This window comes from Equus przewalskii, chromosome 9 (genome assembly GCF_037783145.1).
Source record: "Equus przewalskii isolate Varuska chromosome 9, EquPr2, whole genome shotgun sequence".
In the NCBI taxonomy this organism is placed as follows: domain Eukaryota; kingdom Metazoa; phylum Chordata; class Mammalia; order Perissodactyla; family Equidae; genus Equus; species Equus przewalskii.
The window spans coordinates 11,075,916-11,092,025 of NC_091839.1; positions in this window are offsets into that span (position 1 = coordinate 11,075,916).

Genomic DNA, 16,110 nt, shown 5'->3' on the forward strand with positions numbered 1-16,110 from the left:
TTTTGTGCGAATAAACTTCTTTTTTATTTGAGTCATATTTTGAAGTCTCTTTGTTACAGCGACTTAGCTCATATCCTAAAACGAGGGCATCAGAATCCCCTGGAGGGCTCATTAAAAGACAGATTGCGGGGCTGGCCCCGTGGCCAAGTGGTTAAGTTCGCGCGCTCCGCTGCAGGCGGCCCAGTGTTTCGTTGGTTCGAATCCTGGGCGCGGACATGGCACTGCTCATGAAACCACGCTGAGGCAGCATCCCACATGCCACAACTAGAAGGACCCACAACGAAGAATATACAACTATGTACCGGGGGGCTTTGGGGAGAAAAAGGAAAAATAAAATCTTTTTTTTTAAAAAAAAAAAGAAGAAGACAGATTGCTGAGCGCCCCTCCCAGTAAGTCTGCAGTAGGAACTGAGCATTTGTACTTCAGATAAGTTCCCAGGGGCTGCTGCTGCTGCTGCCGATCCAGGAGCCACACTCTGAGAACCATTGCCCAAAATAACGCAGGTCCTTACGTGTGCTGTTTTGTGTGCCCAACACTCACTCTCTCTCTTTGGGAGAACTGTCTCCATGCAGCTGAGCCCCCCAGAAGACTCCAGGATTGGCCAATGAGTGAATCCCTTCCGCCTGGCCTTTGTAATTGGTTCAGGGAGGGGCGTGTCCCTGAAGCTGGACCAATGAGAGCCAGCCCTGGGACTACGCCTGGACTGTTGGGGCCCCGCCTCCTAGGCTAGCGGTGCTGGAGGGGCATAGGCCTGGAACACTGGGGGCTTCCACGGGGGAGGAGCTGGTCTGAAAACAAAGCCAACACAGGGGGAAGCAGGGCTGGGAGATCAACAGAGAGACGGTACCTGACATACGTCATCTGTGCCTCTGGGTCCAGCCAATCCCTAAATTCATCAACTCTATCAGCAAATTCCGTCAACTCTACCTATGAAAAGTGGCCATCTCATATTGGAGGAAAAGCGACGCTATAAATTAGAACATCACTGAGTCAATGACAAAACTGGACGACAATAAGTAGATTAGGAAAATTTTGTGTATTAACGTTAAATTTACTAAAGTTAGTTATTGTACTGTGGCTATGTAAGAGAATATCCCTATTCTTAGGAAATACACACTGAAGTATTTAGGAGTGAAGGGTCATGGTGTATGCAACTTAACCTCAAATGGTGCAGAAAGAAACCCACAAAACCACATGCTAGAGAGACAGAGCAAACAATAAAGTGAATAGAGCAACAATGTTAACATCAGTGAATGAGTAAAAAGTATATGAGTGTTCTTTGTACTGTTCCTAGTCTTGCAACTCCTTTGTAAATTTGTAATTATCTCCAAATAAAAAGTGAAAAAATATGTTTTAAAATGAGAGATCCGAAATCGTGGACAGCAACATAATATAAATAGCCCTGGGAGATAAAGATAAGGGACTCTGTGATCCCGGTAGTGTTTGGTACAACGATGCGACTCTTGATGAAACTTCAGACCTGAGTTTTCAAAGTGTGCATGGAGGGGCCGGCCCGCTGGTACAGTAGTTAAGTTTGCGCGCTCCGCTTTGGCAGCTGGGGGTTCGCGGGTTCAGATCTGGGTCTCCGACCTACACACCGCTCACCAAGCCATGCTATGGTGGTGTCCCACATACAAAATAGGGGAAGATTGGCCCAGATGTTAGCTCAGGGCCAATCTTCCTCACCAAAAAAAAAGTGTGCATGGTAAAATTCCAAGGATCACTATTAATGGAATAGAAATGGTGCACTCATTCCAAACTAGCAGAGGGATTGAGAAAACATAAAACCAAACCAAAGAAAAAATGTAGCCATTTCAAAGATGCCTAAATGAGAGCGGAAGAGAAGTTTAGAAAAAAGGGGACAAGAGAGTCACAGAGTAAGACAGCAGATGTAGATAAAATATATCACTAATCACATAGTCAAAAGGTGTGTTCTGAGTCTCCACACTTCTTGCTGCCTCGCCTGCTTCCACCCAGGTCTCACCCTTCTCGCTGGGCTTCCTGTCCACTGCTGCCCCCGGGGGTCTCTTTCCTCAGCATAGAGGGACTCTGGACACCCAAGTCCTCGTAAGACTCTGCACCATCTGCTTCTTGTTCCCCCTCTGACCTTGTGTCTGCCCGCCCCTCCCTGCCCCCATGACCTGGCTCGCTCCTCTCCAGCCACATGGATCTCCTTGTTGTTGCTCTAAAATACCAGACATGTTCTCACCTCAGGACCTTTGCACTGGCTGTGCCCTTTGCCTGGGGGACTCTTTCCACTTGGCTCACCGCCCACCACCAACAGAGAATGGATAAATAAACCGGGTACACTCACACAGCCGAATCACACGGCTCCATGCAGATAACCCATAAGGACACACGTTTACAAGAACAAATCTCGCCCTCTGTGGAGGGAAAAAGCCAGACGCTAAAGATGACATATGCTCTGATTCCACTTACATACAATTCAAGACAGGAAGTCTGTGCAATCGGAAGTCAGAATGATGGCGACCTTGAGGGGAGAGAAGATGGATTGAAAGCAGCCGCAGAGAGCTTCTGAGAGGCTGGAAACATTTCTTGGTCTGGGCGCTGGCGACACATGTGTGTTCAGTTGGTGAAAATTCACCCCGGGGTACACTTACGGTTTGTAGCGTTTTGCATGTGTGCCTACTTCAATAAACAGTTAAAACAACAACAACAACAACAAAAAGACACGAAATGAACCTTCCTGTCCCCAGCTTAAGAAACAGGGCATTTGTGGCTGGCCCAATGGTGTAATGGTTAAGTTCGCACACTCTGCTTTGGTGGCCAGGGGTTGGTGGGTTCAGATCCTGGGCGCGGACCTACGCATGGCTCATCCAGCCATGCTGTGGCAGCATCCCACATAGAAGAACTAGGAGGACTTACAACTGGGGTATACAACTAGGTCTTGGGGCTTTGGGGAGAAAAAGAAAACAAAGAAGAGGAGTGGCAACAGATGTTAGCTCAGGGCCAATCTTCCTCACCAAAAAAAAACAAAAAACAAAAAACAAAACAAACCCTGTTCCTGTAACTTTAAAAAAAAAAAGAAGGAAAGAAACAAGGCATTCCCAGCCCTCAGGCCACTCTCTCCCCTCACAATGAGCTTTTGTAACCTGAGTTCCTTTCCCCAGTTTAACCAGCAGAGCGGGAGCAGTGGGCTCTGAGCGAGTTGGGAGTGGGGAGGCGGGCCACTGACAGACGGACTTCCCGACGGAGCCAGGGCAGGGGGAGGTGATGTTTCTGCGATGCTCTTGCCCTAAATTCTGAGGGAGGGTGGGGGGAGCTTTGCAGGGCGCCCCCAAGTATTCAGGGCCCAGCGAGCCCTCTTGCAAAGCAGCCTCGGAAACGCAACCTGCTGGCGTGCTGCTCCTGCACCGTCTCTCTCCCTGTCTCTCTGTCTCTGCGACTCTCTCCCTCCCTCCCTCCCACCTCTCTCTCCTCAAGGAGAAAAAACTCGCAGTTATTTACATAAAGGTTTATTACATCAGATTTTAACCAAAGGATCCAAATTCAAACTTTCAATCTTTCAATAAACTTTGAATAAATAGTAGTGCTTTTTTTTTTTTTTACTTTGTACTGTAATATTTATTTTTTAATTCTTTTTTGCTGGCATGAATTTATATAGATGAGGCTCAAGACAAGAAAATGTTCCCCGCCTGCATTTCTTTTCTGGCCATTAGTACTGTTCGCTTCCTTTCCTGATGTTACTGGAAATAATTGTGTCATACAGGGAATGGAGGTGCCTGGCAGGGCTCTGTGACATCCCGAGGGATACGGGAGCGCATGGCGAGATTTAGGAAGTCCCCTTAGATGGCTGAGGGGGCTGGGTCCCAGAGGACGCATGGCAGGGCTAAAGGCCAGGCAGGGACCCAGGTGGGACAGACCCTGGGGACTCTGGGCTGGGGAGGGGGTGAATTCCAGTGGCAATGGAGGTAGAAACCACAGAACTTGGTGCCCTGTTGGCTGAAGGGGAGGGAGGGGACAAGGAGCCCTGGCTGCTGTGTTAGGCCTGGTGCCTGGACAAGCAGATGACTCAGCTTGGGGGCTGTAAAGAAAGAAGGATGGGCAGGTCAGACGAACCGTGGCTGTGACTGGGAGCATCCTGGGTCCCCTTCCTAACGCCATAGGCCCTCACCACCCAGCTGACAGATGAGGAAACTGAGGCTCAGAGAGAAGAAGGCCCCAAGCTGGAGAGCGGGACTGGAGCCCAGGTCTTCTGCCTAACCCTGTGCTTTGAAATCTTTTTTTGTGAGGAAGACTGTCCCTGAGCTAACTTCTGTGCCAGTCTTCCTCTATTTTGTATGTGGGACGCTGCCACAGCATGGTCAGTGGTGTAGGTCCATGCTTTGGATCCAAACCCACAAACCCTGGGCCACTGAAGCGGAGTGCCTGAACTTAACCACTATGCCACTGGGCTGGCCCTGTGCTTTGAAATCTTGAGTAACTTTGGGGGCTGGCCCCACGGCTGAGTGGTTAAGTTCTCGTGCTCCGCTTCAATGGCCCAGGGTTCACTGGTTCAGATCCTGGGCGTGGACCTACACACAGCTCATCAAACCATGCTGTGGCAGCATCCCACATGGAAGAACTAGAATGACTTACAACTGGGTTATACAACTAGGTACTGGGGCTTTGAGGAGGGAAAAAAAAAAAAAGAAAACAAAGAGGAAGACTGGCAACAGATGTTAGCTCAGGGCCAATCTTCCTCGCCAAAAAAAAAAAAAAAAAAGCGCATATCTTAAGTAACTTCAGGGCTTAAACTGCCTCTGAGTATTGCTTTTTCTCCCACTAGAAAAATAAATACAGATATATAAAAACCAATTACACTGAACTACAAAGCCTGAGGGAGTTTTTGAAGCGATAAACTGCCATGAATTCTGCCTGTGGTGGTGGTTACACAACTCTGTGCATTTGTCAAAACTCATGGAGCTCACAGTGCACACACACACCCATGGCTTTCACTGTTTGTAAATAAGAATATTAATAAACCAAAAACAAATACGATGAATGTACTTCGTCTGGATCCCAATTCAATCAGAACAACTGTAAAAAGATGTTTTTGAGACAGTTGAGGCAAATTTGAATACGGACTGGATATTAGATGATATTAAGGAATTTGTTAATTATGTTCAATGTGATAAAGCATTGTAGTTATGTAAGGAAGTGCATCCCCCACCTTTTTTGAGATGCTCCTTGTAGTACTGAAGAAGGAACATCCCTTGTATATATTTTTTAACTATTCAAAAAAAATGGGGAGGGGAAGAAGATGAAATGGCAAAATGTTGATGGTTCATAAAGCTGTGTGATGGGCCCACGGGGGTCCACTCTGCCTTTTGTATCTGTTTGGAGATGTTTATGATCTAAGTTAAAATTTTGGAAGACGAAATTAAAAAAGAAGAGTTTGTTGTTCCTTAAGCACAATTTGGAAAATACAGAAAACTAGAAAGACACAGAGACCTCTCCTTCTGCCGGCCCCACATCACAGCGGTAGTTAACATTTTGATGCATTTCCATTCAGCCTTTTCTATTTTATTTGGGCTTTTAAAAGTGTGTGTGCGTGAGTGTGTGTGTGTGTGAGTGTGTGTGTCTTACATAACTGTGTGAGCAAATTGTTTATACAGTCCTGCTTTTTCCCTTCTTAAAACGTAAGCTGTTCCCCTGTTAAAACATCTTTGTGTAAACACAATCTCTAATGTTTGCACGATGTTTACTCAACCGGGCAGTGTTGCCAGACATTGAAGCTGTTTCCAGTTTCCTCCCATTATAAATAATGTCGCGATGCACATCCTTGAGCGTCCCAGAGGCAGGATTCCTGGGCCAAAGGGTGCGGATCTTTTGGCAGCTCACGCTCAAAATCTCCGTAGTTTCTGCCTGACTCGCAGCTGAAATGACCTCATTCGATTAAAGTGACATTTCACTGCTATTTGTTATTTCCTAAAGGTTTGATTCATGAGAGCATGCCTTTTTTTTTTCCCCCAGTTGCAGGAAACAGAAATCCATTCACACTAGCCCATGTCAAAACCCGGTTGTATCACTCCATAAGGAAAGCTAATATTCTGCTTGGACAATCTATCTTGCTATGGAGATTGTTGAGATACTAAAAGGTTTCTGTACTGGCTGGTAGGTTATGCTGCCTCGAGGCCGGCAAACGTCCCTCATCATGACCACTCCAGCTGCCCTGGTGCCTCCCCCAGGACTTTCCACAATGCAAGAAAAGTGTTCATGTCGGGCGCAGGCATGAACCATTCTGATTGCTCAGCGCCCCAAGTACTGGTTGTTAAATATTTTTGCTAGTCTCCGATGCAAGTAACAGAAAAGCTGACTCAAACGGCCTAAACTGTAAAGGGAATTTGTAACTGGAAAATCCACACTAGCTGGCTTCAACTAAAGTTGACACCACAGCTCAGCAACGTCATCGAGGACTCCGTTTGTTTTCACCCCTCTGTCCCATCTTCTCCAGTGGCAGCTCCCAAGACGGCTGTGAGCAGCCTTGCGGCCCCATGGAGCTGTATTCACATCCCGCAGGTAAAGGTGAGCACCTGGGTCTCACATCTCTCGGTCAAAGTAATGAGGCTGATTCTGATTGGCTAGCTGAGGTCACATGCCCAAGCCAGAGCCAATCACTGTGGCCTTGGTGGGGGGTGGACCCGGATGCCCTGATTGGCTGAGCCAAGTCACATGTTCCTCCCTGCTCACGTGAGCGGTTAACGCCAGCTGCTGAAACCCCGACCAGGGTTCAAATTTCCATTTTTAGCCAATTCCTGCTGTCTTCGCTTCCGTGATTCCCATCTGTGAAACGGAGATAATAACGACGCTCGCCTCCCAGGGTGATGTGAGGAATAAATGAGTTGGTTAATGCCACTTAGAATGGGTCTCCTAGACAGAAAGCACCTAAAGGTTAGCTCCTGTTAGTGTCATTCTATGATCATTCTCAGCTCTCCAGGCTGCAGTGCTCTGCAAGCCCCTTATTCCTGCTCTCCACCCTCTTTCTAGTTACTATTGCTGAGTAACAACTCGCTCCAAAACACAGTGGCTTCAAACAACAACCGTCAGCCTATTCTCTCTCATCACATCTGTGCTCAGATTTTGGGGAAGGGTACAGCCGGGCGGTTCTGGCCTGGGATCTCATACGGTGCAATCAGCTGGTGGCTGAAGCTGGGACAGTGGAGCAGCTAGGGGTCCGGTGGACATCTCTGTCTCTCCTGTAGGCTCAGGCCTTCTTCATGGGGCCTCTCCGCGTGGGCTGGTTTGGGCCTCTTCCAATCATGGTGGCCTCAGGGCAGTCAGGCCTCTTGCATGGCAGCTCTGGCCTCCAGCGCCAGTGTTTCCCAAAGGGGGCAGAGGCGACCTCACCTCTTCTGATCTAGCCTAGGGAATCATCCAACATCACTTCGGCCACATACTACTGGTCACAAGCATCTCGCAAGCTTGCCCGGATCCAAAGAGAGGGGCACACAAACCCCACTTTGCAATGGGAGGCGGGGTTCAAGGTTCTAGAAAAATATGTGGATGGGAAACGTCAACTTTAAAGCAAAGTCGCCCGTTATTTTACCTCAAAATGAGTTTATTCGTGAATAGCCAAAAGAATCACAATTGGGGCTCTGCATGCTATGTCGAACCATAGTCAAAGCCAGAAAACAAAGGAGGGGAGCTGCGTTTATACAGAAAAAGGGGGAGTAGGGAGGGGCTGTTCTGAAGGAAAATCCGTTGGGGGGAAAAGTAACAGTTCTGGGCGGCCTCGGCTCCTCATTGGCTGGGCTGCGGTGTTTCTCATTGGCTGAGCTGCGGTGTTTCTCATTGTCTGGGCTGCGGTGTTTCTCATTGTCTGGTTTCTCATTGGCTGAGCTGCAGTGTTTCTCATTGTCTGGGCTGTGGTGTTTCTCATTGCCTGGGCTGTGGTGTTTCTCATTGGCTGGGCTGCGGTGTTTCTCATTGGCTGGGCTGTGGTGTTTCTCATTGGCTGGGCTGTGGTGTTTCTCATTGGCTGGGCTGTGGTGTTTCTCATTGGCTGGGCTGTGGTGTTTCTCATTGGCTGGGCTGCGGTGTTTCTCATTGGCTGAGCTGCGGTGTTTCTCATTGGCTGGGCTGTTGCTGGGTGGGGAGAGAAATCTTCCTTCAGTGAAAAGTGGTTTTACGGCCTGTGGAAGATGCAAGGGTAAATCTTTTCCTATTTGGTGTAATCGGTGATGTGTGATAGGGCGTGAGAGCTCCCTCTCCAGGCCTTCCCGACTCCAATTTAGTTAAGGTTTCTTTTATTAATTTCCACAGAAACGTTTCTGCAGCCGTCTTTGGAAATTACTGCCTGTCTCTCTGGGACTAACTTAAGACCTACCCCTGTACAGTCAGTGCCCAATACCATCCGCCGGGGGCACAGCCTCCAAGTCCCAATTCTACGTGGAAATAGTTTATGGAGACGTCTCAATTCCTTGGGATGGAAAACAGGATCGTTTTTTGCTTTTTAGTAACTGCGCCCACCTGCTATCTATGTGAATTCCCTTTTTCCCCCGCTGGTTAAAGGCTACGGGGAATCTTAATGACAGTTTCACCAGATTCTCTAAGGTTTCTGTCATTTTCATTTATTTTTAAACAGTGTTGGATACTAGATCCTTTTATGGAGTGATTGCTCCTGTTTGCTAGGTGTGATAACGGTATTGTGGTTCTGTAAGAGGAATGGCCTCATTCTTAGTGGATACACGTTGGCGTATTTAGAAGCCAAGACTCAGAATGACTCAGCAAATATTCTCGTGTGCGAGCAGGTGTGGGTATTCAGAGAGAGAGAAAACGAACAGCATGAAATGTCAACAACTGCTGATTCTAGGTGGAGGGTCTGTGGAGGGTAATTGCACTGTTCTTTCAACTTTCCCATAGATTTAAATTTTTTTCATAACAAATATTTGAGATGTCACCTTAAAAAGGAAATTTGCCTGTTATTTGATCTGAAAATGAGTTTATTCGGGAATAAACAAAAGAAGTGCAATTCAGGATGTGCATGCTATGGCAAATCACAGGCAAATCTGGAAAAGAAAGGCCGGGAGCGCTTGTGTAGAGAAAAAGGGAGCATAGGGAGGGGCTGTTCTGAAGGAAAATCCACTGGGGGGAGCTAACAGCTCAGGGCTTCGGGGCCTCTCATTGGCAGGGCTGTCGCCCGGGTGGGGAGGGAAATCTTCCTTCAGTAGTAAAGCAGCTTTACTTTTGGTCCAAGATGCAAGTGTCTGCCTCTTTCTGTTTGGTGTTATTGACCACGTGTGACAGGATGTAACAGCTCCCCCTGCAGGCCTGCCCGACTCCAATTTAGTTGTTTTCTTTGATTAATTCCCACAGGTGGAAAAAAACTGGCTGAAACCTGATTTAAAGGGAAAGGCCCGGGGCGGCCCGGTGGCACAGGGGTTGGGTTTGCACGTTCCGCTTCTCGGCGGCCCGGGGTTCACTGGTTCGGGTCCCGGGTGTGGACATGGCACAGCTTGGCAAGCCATGCTGTGGTTGGCATCCCACATGTAACGTAGAGGAAGATGGGCATGGATGTTAGCTCAGGGCCAGTCTTCCTCAGCAAAAAGAGGAGGATTGGCAGTAGTTAGCTCAGGGCTAATCTTCCTCAAAAAAAAGAAAAAAAAGGGAAAGGCTCAGGTTCTCTTGAGAACTCTACTCTCTCATTTCCCCCAAAACAGACTGGCACTTCTTTCCTCCTCTTCCTCCTTTTCTGGGGAGATGATAGAAGCTGGACCAGCCCTGTGTCCTCCCAGTGAGTTCTTTGGGTAGGTGGCTGGTTCCAATCGCAGTGACCTTGAACTTAGGCTGTGGGGGTAATCCCCAGCTTTGGGCCTGGTAGCAATTCTGGAGGTCCTGGAATAATCCAACTCACATCTTTTTACAGAAGTCAGAAGAACAGAGATTCCACTTGGCTTTCAGCAGCTGATGGCTATGATTCTCGCCTAGGGACAGTGCCTTTGGAAACGTGTGATGTTCTGTGACTGTCACAGTGACTTGGGAAAGAGTTGCTGTGGGCAGCTGTATTGAAACTTTCTGATATCAAGACCCTTTTATACACTGGGTTTTTTGTTTTTTGTTTTTTTGCAGGAGAAGATTTGCCCTAAGCTAACATCTGTTGCCAATCTTCCTCCTTTTTTCTTCCTGTTTCCCCCAAAGCCCCAGTACACAGTTGTGTATAGCTGTGAATTCTTCCGGTTCTTCAACACGGCTACTGACAGACGAGTGGTGTGGTTCTGTGCCCGGGAACCGAACCTGGGTCACTGAGTCGGAGCACAGGGAACTTTAACCACTAGGCCATCAGGGCTGGCTCTCTTTTACACTCTTAGACGTACTGACCCCAAAGAGCTTTTATTGATGTGGGCTATAACTATTGATTTTTACCGTAGTGGAACTTAAAACTGATAATTTTGAAATACAAGCATCCGCAAGCACACGTTCCATTAGCTGGCAGAACAATGATGTCATCGCATGTCGTGGAGCCTCTAGAAGACTCTGCTGTACGCTCATAAGAGAATGAGAACGAAACAGGCAAAAAACATCCTGGTACTATGAAAATAGTTTTAACTTTGTGGACAAAAGTTCTCAGGGACTCCCAGGGGGCCCTGGACCAAACTCTGAGACCTGCTCTAAAGGCACATATAAGCCTGGGATGGCCAAGCAGGCGAATGTGCTGCAGTGGGTGGGACGATGCAGCCCCAAATGTCAGAAGTGCCCCTTTGGATGGACTGGTATCCCTTTGGTCCAGTTATCTGCGGCCTGGAGGGGTCCCTTGTGTACAAGCAGGGCTGCAGAGGGGGTGTGGTGGGGAGGCATCTCAACTACTGTGTTCAACTTGGTACCAAATACTGGGAGCCTCAGACATACATAGAAACTCTGGAGCTATCGCCTGGGTTCGAATCCCCACTCCATCACTTGCTAGCTGTGTGACTTTGGGCAAGTTCTTTAACCACTCTGTGGCTCTGTTTCTCATGAGGAAAATGGAGACAATAATAGTATCTACCTCCCAGGGTTGTCATAAGAGTTAGCTTGGCACATAGTCCGTGTTACGTGAGTGTTTACTCTGAGTATTCCTGTTGCTCAGTCACCGTTCCCATCCAAGGGGGCATCGATGGTAAGATGGACTCTTACTCCAAATCACCAAGAGAGAAAAAAGCTGCCAGTTGAACTATGACACACGATTATTATAAGAAGCATCCTGATTTCAGAGCTGTTAAAAAATGGGAGAGGGGCTGGCCCTGTGGCGGTTGAGTTCATGTGCTCTGCTTTGGTGGCCGGGGGTTCACCGGTTTGGATCCCAGGCATGGACCTATGCACCATTTATCAAGCCATGCTGAGACGGCGTCCCACGTATAAAGCAGAGGAAGATGGGCATGGACGTTCACTCAGGGCCAGTCTTCCTCAGCAAAAGGAGGAGGATTGGCGGCAGATGTTGGCTCAGGGCTAATCTTCCTCAAAAAAAAAAAAAAAAAGGGAGAGAAGGGGAGTTGATAAAATACAGTTATTATGTACATACATCTGCAGAAGAATTTAACAAGGAGAGTGTCCATCACAGCACCGCTTATGGTGGCAAATCGTCCTAACCCCCCAATCATAGATCAATCACGCAAGTCATGGGACAGCCACGAAACGTGAAGGAAGGAGTTTTCAAAGGCCGTTCCAAATTCCTGGGGCTCCTCACAAGGGAATCTCTCTCTTTCTGTTTCATTTTCTTTCTCATCTCTGTCTTTCTCATTCTCTCTCTCTCCTATGTGCGCACATAAAGTAAATAAAAGGCAAAACTCTTCTACAGACAAAAATCTCTGGGAAATGTGCGCTGACCCCAGTCTAGTGCCTGCTGGCCCAACTGCCCAGAGGATGGAACGTGTGCCCCAGGCTAACCCCCTCCCCGCACGCCTCTGCCATCCGTCGCCTGGCTGGAGCCAGCGTGAGCGGATGCACCCGGAGGGTACTTGTCCTCATCTCCTGTCTGTGTGTCTTCCACAAATACAACCCTGCTGTCCCCTGTGCCCCGACCTGGCCCAGCCCGCTCCTCGGAGTTCCAGCCCTGCCTTCCAAGTCCTTGGGGACGAACCTATTTGGGGATGTCAGGCAAGTCTCACTGCTAAGCCGGATCCTTGTATTCAGTTCTCTCTGTTGAAACACCTTGTGTGGTTTCTGTTTTCTTGACAAGCCTCTGACGGACACTGAGGATGTCTTTCCTAAGCTGTCCGTTCTCCGCTTCGCGCCTGTCCCCTCCCCCACCACAGTCCTCCCAACCTCAGATCAGAGCTTCTCTCCCCACCCAGTAGCTCCAGCCGGGAACCTGGGTGATGGAGGGCACCTTCCTCTCCTCACTCCACAGATCCCACCCATCCACTAGTCTTGCTTGTCTCCAAAAGAGGTGCTTCCCCCCTCCAACTTTCTTTCTTTTTTTTTTTTTAAGGAAGATTGACCTTGAACTAATATTTGCCACCAATCCTCCTCTTTTTGCTGAGGAAGACTGGCCCTGAGCTCACATCTGTGCCCATCTTCCTCTATTTTATATGTGGGACGCCTGCCACAGCGCGGCTTGATGAGCGGTGTGTAGGTCCGGGCCCAGGATCCCAACCGGTGAACCCTGGGCCAACGAAGCAGAACGCGCTAACTTAACTGCTACCCTAGGGGGCCGGCCCCTCCCTCCAACTTTTAATTTTGAAAATTTCTAAACATGCACAAGAATTACAAGAAAAGTACAAGGGCCGTCCTTCCACCCTTGATAGGGATTCACCGGTTTTAACAATCAGCCCTCTCTCTGTCTTTATATATCTGTCTCTATCGATTGATAGATATGTATATAGATATTGATAGATAAATAGAGTGAGATGACTGTTAAAAACTGGTGAATAGATAGATAGATAGATATCTATAGCTAGAGATATAAATGGGAAGAGAGAGATTCATTTGTGAATTGAGTCCTTTTGTGACATGTCACCCCTGATATTTCAGCAGACACCTCCCAAGAACAAGGACATTCTCCTACGCCGCCACAGTGCCATTATCCCACCTGGAAACTTTGACACTCATGCAGTATACAGGCCTTATACAAACTTCCTTGACTGACCTGCTGATGTCCTCCACTTAACATACCTTGATTTTCTCTCCTGATCACAGCTCGATGCATGCTCTCTCCCTCCTCTTTGCTCCTGCCCCCGACCAGCTCATCAGCACCTCTCACTCCAGCTCCCTGCCTCCCTGCCGGCCACCCCATCGCCCATTCTCCTCTCAGCAGTCAGAGTGAACCTTGGTAAAACCTCAATCAGATCATGTCACTCCCCTGCGGAAAATCACCCGCGGCTCCCCATCCTTCTTAGACCAGAAGGCAAACACTTACTGTGGCTTCCACGGCCCTATGGATCCAGCTGTCTGGACGCTCTCACCACCTCTCCAACTGCCTTTCCCAGCCCTCCAACCTGCTTGTTCCCACCTCAGGGCCTTTGCCCTGGCTGTTCCCCTCTGTCAGCAACACTGTTCCCTCAGTTGTGGGCATGACTTCCTCACGTCAGTCAGCTCTCTGATCAAATATTTCCTTCTCAGAGAGGAGCTCTCTGACCACCCTGTTGAAAATCACATCCCATCACTTGCTGTGCTCTCCACTGCTTTATTTTCTTCATAATACTTTTTCACAACCAGCCATTAAATCACATATCTACTTCTTTCTTTATTTTTTTAATCCTCTCATTAGAATGTCAGCTGTAGCCAAGCAGGATTTTTGCCTTTTCTCTTTCCCACCGCTGTATCCCTGGGGCCTAGCATAGTACCCGCTCACGCAAGGTGCCCGGGACTTATTTTTGAATGAGTGACTGGGTGAGTCATGCATTTTCCCGTTAGCCATCGCCCCAACCAGACTCTGAGGTCCCCGAGGGCAGGGCCTGTGTATGTCCTTGTGTATCCTCAGCCCTCAACACCTGACAGAAACAAGTATTCTGGAAATGCTTCTAAAATGAAGAAAAGAACAAATAATGGTGGAAAGTAGATCGGTGGTTGCCTGGGGCTGGGAATTGATTGTGAGTGGGCACAAGAGATCTTTAGAGGGTGATGGAAATATCCTAAAATTGGATTGTGGTGCTGGCTGTACAACGCTGTAAAATCACCCCAAATCACTAAGTCACTTAAAACAGGTGAATTTTATGATACGATTATACCCAGTACATGAGCGCTCCCCGGGAGGCGCCCTGCAGGTCGTCTGAGCCTGACTCTGTGCCCAGCCCTGGGCGATCCTGGGGACACAGTAGTGACCAAGGCAACCCCTGTCCCTGGACCGTGACAGCCCGGAGTGGGCAGGGCCAGGCTGGGGGAAGCATAGGGGACCCTAGGAGCCCAGGGGAGGCTCCCGATCCAGATGCGAGGAGTCAGGGAGAGTTTCCTAGAGGGGCGAACGGCTGAGACAGAGCCTGAAGGATAATGTGGCTCATGACTGCGACGCCAATTTTTTTCTTTTTTTACACTTTTTCTGCCTCAGCATCCGTCTGGCGGGTCCCTCCTTCAGAGCCTCGCATCCAGCTCTTCCGCGCGTTCCCGAGGCCGGGGCCACAAGGGGGCGCTGTTCGCCCAAGCGCGCGGGGTGTCTCCGGCGATCCACGTGGCCCGGCAGGAGCCGGAGGTCTGCGCGATGTGTCGGGGGTGGGGGTGTTTGTGGGGTAAACGGTCCAGAGGAGACCGCGCCAACAGGGCCGGCGTGTGGCCCTGCGCACAGCGAAGGCGGCGGTGCCCCGGGGAGGAGGAGGACGCCGGCGCGGCGGGGGCTGTCCGGTCCCGCGTGGGCCCGTCCCGGGAGACCCCCACCTCCAGGGTCGGGGCGCCCCTTGGCTGCAGCGCAGGGCGGAGCTTTCCAAGGAGCCGGGAAAGGGGGCGCGGCGCTAGGCACTGTCCTGCGTGGAATGTTGCGAAACAGCCCTCGCTGTCCGCATGGATGCTGGAGACGAGGCGCCTAAAGGGGCGGGGCTCCAGCGGGGGGCGGGGCTTTCAAAGAGCGCGGGAAGGGGGGCACTGCACGCCGGCCTGCGCCAACTGGCATGATGTGGGCGCAGGGGGCGCGGGGCGCTGCTCTCGGGGTGGGCGGGGCTCTCCAAAGACAACTGGAAAGGGGGTGCTGAGACTGCCTGAGCTGCATGCCCCCCCGCAACAACCTAGATGGGGGTGAGGTGGGGTGGTGGGTGCAGCACGTGGCCTTAGGTGGGACGAGGTCACCAGGCAGGGCGAGGGCGTTAACTGCACGTCCCTCCCGGTCTGCTGTGAAAGAGACGAAGCTTGGGGGAAGTGGAGGGTGGGAGGCAGAGAGAAGTAGCGTGAAGAGCGAGTCTCCATCAGGCGTGGGAGAGAAGATGGGAAATCGGCTTAGAGGAGCCCGTGGGAGGTCCTCGGAGATAACGGGTCTGTGCAGCTCCGCGGGACCAGAAGTCTGCCTCTCTGGGGACTGTTGATGGGGGAGCTCTGAGGAAGATCGCTCCGGCACAGGGAAGAATGGTTCCGGGCAAAGAGCAGCCTCTGGCAGGGAAGTGGACCTTGACTCTGTCCCCAATTTCCTGCGCACTTTGTGGCCTCAGTTTCCCCATTAGTCCAGTAGGTCGAATCATCCCTGTGGAAGTGCTAGGCCCCTTCTGCCCTGCTCACTTGCCCGCGGTTTGCAGAGGTCAGTTACTGGGATTGCCTTTTCTGTGGCTGGCCCTGTGCTGGGACACGGAAGTGACGGAGACAGCCCCACACCCACCCTTCATTCACAGTCCAGTGGGGACCAGATAGTGACAGCCCAGAATGGGTCAGCGCTGAGATGGGGGAAACAGGCAGAAGAGTTAGGGCCAGGATGGGGGAATCAAAGGGCCCTCTAGGATCTGGAGAGCCGGCGCTCCTGACTCAGCCTGAAGGGGGTGAAGGGGCAGCCTAAACTTTGGAAGGACTGGATGCGGGGCGGGCCTTAGAAGAGGCTCCACTTCTAAAAAGAGGTGTTTGAAGCTTGAAGAATGAGTAGCATTCTTCAGAAGGTGCAGTATCAGGAAAGAGTTTTCTAGGCAGAGGGAATGCCGTCTGCAAAGGCTTGGAGGTGAGTGTGGCTCATTTCTACCAAAATTCTTTGTTCCCTCCCTGGGGATCCCCTGGGTGCCCTGGCAGGGC